This window comes from Bison bison, unplaced genomic scaffold (genome assembly GCF_000754665.1).
Source record: "Bison bison bison isolate TAMUID 2011002044 unplaced genomic scaffold, Bison_UMD1.0 scf7180017864302, whole genome shotgun sequence".
Taxonomy (NCBI): domain Eukaryota; kingdom Metazoa; phylum Chordata; class Mammalia; order Artiodactyla; family Bovidae; genus Bison; species Bison bison.
In genome coordinates this window covers 2,708,227-2,714,825 of record NW_011494874.1, presented here as the reverse complement: position 1 = coordinate 2,714,825, position 6,599 = coordinate 2,708,227, and the positions used below count along the sequence as shown (strand labels likewise).

The 6,599-nt window shown below is 56.4% G+C and overlaps 1 long non-coding RNA gene across 1 annotated transcript; it reads left to right on the top strand.

Moving 5' to 3' along the window:
• The first annotated feature begins 910 nt into the window (after nucleotides 1-910).
• Nucleotides 911-5,785, top strand: LOC104996952. The gene is made up of 3 exons (XR_826269.1): nucleotides 911-1,436; nucleotides 4,105-4,289; nucleotides 5,401-5,785. It is a non-coding gene; the product is annotated as an uncharacterized LOC104996952 (long non-coding RNA).
• Nucleotides 5,786-6,599: the final 814 nt, after the last annotated feature.

Here is a 6,599-nt window from a genome sequence, read left to right as displayed (position 1 = left end):
GGGGCTGTGAAGTCGGGGCGGGGACGTCTGGGGAAGCAGCCTCTGCAGTCAACCCTGTTCAGTGGTACCTGAAATAGGTTGCCTGTGAGGTGTTCACTTTTCTAAGCGATGAATATTATACAGTCAACCTCTTTCCGATATCGAATCCTACCTTGGACACCTCCGGTGCTGATTCCGAAGTCTCCATACAGGTTGACCTGGGGACTTGATGTAGGACAAGCCACCGGCTTGTTCATTTTCCAGCTGCATCCATTCTGGAGGGTTCCTGAGAGCAGCGCGGAGCAGACCCCCTGCCCAGCTTCCGCGGTCCCTGACTGCCGCACTGCCAGGGTGCTGGGCTGGGTTTACCTGCTGATTCTTCCTTCAAGTTGGCACCACCACCCCCACCCCACCCTGCCCAGACCCCGCAAGGCAGGATCACCCAGGGCGTGGGAAGGGTCCAGGGCCCCTGGAAAGGGGAGCACCTCCAAAGGATAACCTCGGGCTGTTTGGTATTTGTTATTTGCCTCCTGAGCTACCGGAAGCCCCTTCTGACATGGGCATCATTCCCACCCCCATGAAGCAACATCCTTAACCTCTGACATTTCCTCTCTGGGCATGCTTTCCCCCCCATTGGTTCCTCTTCTGGCCCATGGCACAGAGGGGTTGCCCCAGCTCCAGGAAGAGCAGCAATGACCACGCCAATGGAGCGTCAGGACTCTAAGTTCTACAGACACTCCTCCTTCTCATGAGGTCCTCATGCTCCCTCTCCAGGCCCCCAGGCACAACCCTGTCAGAGGGACCACCCTTTCTGGCCTGGACCACTCCACAGACCCCCCCACATGGGTCTCCTTCCAGGCTCCCTTCTCCTCCTTTTGCCAGGGAGAACCTTCCAGAGTGCAGTCTGGCTCTCTCTGTCCTGCCCAGAGCCCCTCTTTGGCCACCCCCTGCCCTCATGCTGGGCTCCAAAACAGTAACTAGTGTCTCAGAGCCCCCAGACTGGCCCACCTCCCCTGCCTGCCACACTTTATGGTTTATCCCCCTTTTAGGTCCATCCATCTTTCTGATCGAGTTGAGTCCTTAGCATGCTCTTCATGCTCCTTTTTGGGGACCCTCAGCAGAGTCTCTTGCTTCCCCATTCCCCCACCAATTGTTGCCCCCTTTCTAGAGCAGGGGTTTGGGATTCCGGAGGTGATGAAATGTCTCTTGTTGGCAAAGCTGTCTCTGATCACCCAGTCTGGCCCCTACCTCTTCCTAGCCACCTCTTTCATCATCCTGTTAACACTGTCTTCCTAGCTTATCTGAAATTACATGAAATTAAACTAAATGGATGTTAATATTTTCTTTCTCTCTCCCCCTTAGATTGTAAAGTTTCTCAGGGCAGGAGTTTTTTTCTGTCATGTTCCCTGCTGTGCCCCCAGTCCTAGGATCCAGGCCAGGACCAGAGTAGAGAAAAGGTGAGTGAGTGTTGATTGACTAACCGACTCCCTGAGGGCTGGGACCTTATCAAGTGAATCTCTAGGAAAGTGCCAAGGCACTCAAAAGATGTGGTGATAAGCATATGAATATAGTAATCGGTTTTTAGAATTTCTTCACATTTGTTAAAAGCTGTTTGATTTTCCATGTTTTTCTGCCCCTTGCAGGATGTCATTTGAGAGTCAGGGGTTTGCTGTTGGGTCTGGGCCCTTCTTTCCACTTTCTAGTGCCCCCAGGGCCCCAAAAGGAGTGATAAGCCCCAGTACAACCCCACACACCCCAATTGAGCCCCCTCCCCACTTTCTAGCCAACTCTCCAGCACCCAGAGCCAGGTGTTATGGGAACTACATCTGCAACAGGCTGGAGTGTAGTGTTGGGGCTAATATTTTATGCATGGAACTGAGAGAATGGGGACATTTGGAGATGAAAATTGTTGTTAACGCATCCACACATCTTTGGAATACATTAAATGTATGTAGGTGGATGGGAGGCAACATTAGCCTTTATTTAATAGCTCCAATGTAACCATCTCCACACCGCAACACAGCAGTAATGAGCACAGCCGCCTGAGCCCCCTCATCGCCCAGGCCGCCGCGCAGAGAAGCGTTGGGTACATTGCCACCACTCGCGAATTATGCATGAGACAAAGTGTCAGCCCAGGGTACCAGGCACTGGGCAGCGTGCGGCGTCCCAGGTCACTCTAGACCCGAAGACGGGTGACCCTGCGCTGCTCGGTGCAGAATTTCATTAAAAGCCAAATTACTGGTTTATCTATTGTTTGAGGAGACGAGAAAATAAACAAAGGGCCTGTTTTCATCTGACAAACCGAATGAAAATGTCCGCACAGAGGCCAGCAGGAAAGGCACAGTGGGCCTCGGAGCCAGAGCATCAGTGCCTTGGGGCCACCGCCCAGGCACTGTGTCAGTGAACCAGCTGTGGGTCCAGACTCAGGGCCGCTCACCGCTTTCTGGTGCCTGTGTGGGCACGGGCCCCCGCGGCCGCAAATGCTCTTTGCGCGATGACATAGGCTCACTTTCCCCAACATTCAGCTGGCCATGCTTTTCACGGTTGTCCCTGCACCCACGTGGTAACTGCATTTAGTGCCGTTCCTCTCGGAATGGGGTGTTTGCAGTTGGGTGTAGTCCCTACCGCCTCTGGCCCAGAGGGTGGGCCACTCGCCCCTTGGGGACACCAGGGCACGGTGGGGATCTGAATACCCAGGGCCCATGTGGAGCAGCTTCGAGCGCATTTGATGGCTCTGTTTGCCCCTAGGTGAGTACAGATCTAGTCAGAATGAACGCTCAGACCAGCCGTGGGGCTCTGCCGGGCGGGCTCGGCTCCCCCGTCTGTGCTCTCCCCAACCCTCACTTGCACCCCGAGTCACCAGGGTCAGCGCCTGGTGCAGCCCTGGGGACCCACAGAGGTCTCAGTCCTCATGGGCCTTTGAGGATGCAAAGCCCCGCAGCCCCAAGTCCCAGGGCTGAGTGGGACCCCTGAGTTTATTCCCCTTCTCTTCTGTCCCTCCACTCACATCCTCATACAGATAAGAAAACTGCGGTCCAAGGGGACAAAGTGCTTTGTCGTGGCTATTTTTCCCGAGAGTGGTCTCAGACTATGGATCAAGACCCATCTCTGGCAAATAAGCTGTTCCCTCTTATTGACAGGGGGATGACGGGGTGACCCAGCACCCCAAGGCTATGAGAGGGAATCCCAGGTGGGACTCAGTACCTTGGTTCTCAAGGGGTTGTGTGTGGGGGTGTGTGACGTTGCTGCCTTGCCACAGAGCTTCTAGAAGCCAGGGCCCTCACTCTGCAGTGTCAGCTCAGCTCATAGTCAGTGGTCAGTGAATAGCTGGACTGAAGCTGGCCTCAGACAACAGTGCAAAGTAGGTAGTCAACCAGGGAGTGTGTTGAATCGGGTCTTTATTACCAGGAGGAAGCACACAGGAGGTGCGGGGAGGACGTTTGTGGAATGGATAAATAAAAGCGTGCTCTTTGAGGGAATAAAGAAGCAGAGAAACCGAAAAGAATCTAGGGAAGATGGACATAAATCTCCACCGAGTGCCACCAAGGCTCTGTAGTCGAGGCCTCTGAAAAGACGCTGCAGAGGCTGAGGGGCCATTTGTCACAGTAGGGACAGGCTCAAGGGCCAAGAAGCAAGGGTGTGATGGAACCTCGTTCATCATTTTCACATTATCCTGGCGGCAATGGAGAGGAGCCCACGAGTGCACAGCCAAGCTGCCCCCCACCTGACAGAATGAGTGCCAGGCTGGGGTGGGAAAGGACCCTGAGGAAGTGCAGGCTGGGCTGGGGGAGTAGGCAGGCATCTCAGTGCCCACCTCATGCCCTTAGTGCTGCAGTATTGTTTTCATTTAGCCCAGTATGAGTCCCCTGGGCCCTGTTCCAATGCCACTTCCTACAGGAAGCCCTCCCAGATCCGCCAAGCCTGATCCATAGAAAATGTCAATCTGCAGTCAGATATCAGTCTTCTGAGTCTTTGATCAGCAGGTATCTCCTTGCAAAGCCTGCAAGCGCCATGTGAGCAGGGGCTGTGTCTGGTGTGGTCCCGGTGGGGCCCCTGTGCCTGGTTGGGAACTCAGCCCCGGGGGAGGCACCATATCATGCTCTTGGCCATGTCTGCCCTCTGCAGGCACTCTGGACCCGGCACCCGGCAGGTGCCTGGTGTGTAGACATCCCACGGGCCGAGCCTTGGGTAGACCCCAAGCAAGAGCCAAGGGCGGAGCCAGAGCTGGCCACAAGGAGAACTTCTGCCTAGAGAAGTCTGACTGTGAGCTGAGGAGCCTGACCTGACCCTGGAGGCATTCTTTGGGTCTGGTAAGTGCCCATCAGAAGCACCAGCGGACTTCCATTGGGGCCTGGAACAGAGGTGGGGTCTGCCCAGGACACACAGGGTTCAGGGAGCCCACACTGTTAGGAGGGTCAGGACCACCTTACCCAGAGTAGCTCCTCTGGGCTTCAAACAGTGTTTGTTGAGTGACTGAATGGAATGGAGCCTCCTAAGTCCTCCCCGGAACACCCTGCCCTGGTTCACGCAGCCTTGCTCCAAGGAGAGGCCAACCCTGAGCCCTCTGGCTGTGGAAAAGGGAGGGAAGCCCCCCAGGGCAGGGCTGCAGTCAGCGTGTGGGGCCCTGATCAGGCTGAGCGCTGACTTGGGTGCCCCAAGCCCCCAGCCCGGGGTCCCGGGTCTCCCCGGGGCAGGACGCTACCGAGAAGGTGCAGCAGAGTCCAGGGTGTAGGAAAAGCGGCCAGGAGACTGCTTTCCACCATCTGCGATATCTTCGTTTTCTCTAACACTCAAAAATAGTAGATGTTTCTGTTATGCTCTCTCGTTGGCAGGGGAGCGGCAGGGCCTGCCAAGGCCTGGGGGAGCCCGCCAGCCTGCGGAGTTTTACTGTACAAACAGTTGGGGAGGGGGTGTCTCTGCTAACTTGAAATCCCCCATCAGTAAACATGCCAATTTAAAGTGTAATTAACTCAGGCCGGAAAACATTCAGCTTTGGACTGCCTTTCACAGTTGACGTTGTTTTTCTTTTATTTATTTATCTCTTTACGGGTGTGGTGGTGTCTGTGGCAGGTTTCAGCCAGGAAAAATCGAGGAAGGGCTTGAGTGGGGAGGGGGCCTGGTTGGGAGAAGAAGCGATGGAAAGAAGGAAGGGGAGGCTGGTCTGACACCCCCAGGGCCCTTGTGCCCGGTGTCTCCCTCTGCTTTCTGCCCAGGGCGGTGGGTGCCCAGGAAGGGAAACAGAGTCGGGAGTGGGGCAGGGGGCAGATCCCTGTACCAGCTGGGCCCAGTGATCTGGGAGTCCTGGGCCCTGTCCGGGACCCCGGGACGACACTGGGCTGGTGGTGGGGGTGCTGGGTCCCACCTGCTTTCTCTGACCCCATCTTGGAGTCTCAGCCCTTTCCTCTGCCTCTTGCTTCACAGGGCTGCGCCATGGTCCCCGCTGATGAACCAGGCGGAGGGCACCCATGCCCCAGCAGATCGATGCACAGCAACCTGCCTGCCACACCCAGGAAGCTGGGGGAGGCCCCTGCACCCCCCGCCCCACCACCATTTGAAGGACCCAGACTGATCTCCAGGGGGCCAGTCCTGCTGCAGATGGACAGGCCTTCACATGGACCCTGGGGAGGACCCCGTGGACTCAGGGGAGACAAACTCAAGGCCAGTAACCATGCCATGTCCCACCAGATAGTGGGGCTTCTGGAAGGTGAAAATGCTGGCTAGAAGGATGTAAGAATTCCTGCTCTTCCTCTTCAGATACTCTTCAAATACAGACCATTTAAATAATAAATACATGTTATCAAAATCTAAATGCACATGTGTGTGTCTATATATTCCAAGACAGCATTTGTTAAGTGGAGGGTTTCAAAAGAAAGACCCTCTGCCTCTGGTAGGGCTTTTTCCCTACAGCCATCCCCATCCCCACCCTGAACAGAGCATCTTCCTGCAGCCCACTGCATGCGTGCGAGCTCACGTCCTGACATGAACCAGGCCACAGAAGGACAAGCTGCAGGTCTGAGACAGCGCCCGCGCCCCCACCCCACCGCCTCGCCCAGGCCCCGCTGCCAGCCCCCGCGAGCAGAGAGGCCAGGGCCCAGGGGCACAGCTGGTGCCCACGCCTCGCTCTGCCAGCCTCCGCCTGGTCACGACACAGCCGGGCTGACTCAGAAGCAGCCGCGAGCGGGAGCCTCATAAATTACATAATTACCTATGAAACCTGCCACTGCCGGTTCTCAGCCGGGAAGGACACGCTCCGGCCGGCGGGTGACTCATGCTGTTTTCTCCAGAGCCTCTCGCCTGCGCTCTGCCCACCACCTCGGTCTGGGCTGGGGGGACCATGGAGGCGAGGGGGGCAGCTTGGTTTTTTCCCCAGCTCTGCAGCAAAGGAGAGGCAGGCAGCCACCCTCTTGCCAAGGCTTTGGGTGGAGGGCCCCGTCTCCAGCCCCCCATTCTGTAGCCCCCACCATAGACCTCCAGATGGACAGCCCCTCATCTGACAGAGGCGAAACTGAGGTCCAGAGAGGTTGCTCTGACTAGTGTCAATGACCGCCCCCCCCCACCACCACCCACCACCCAGCTTAGACCTTTGGTCTAAGAGAAGCAGAAGACCTTTGGTCTAGAGA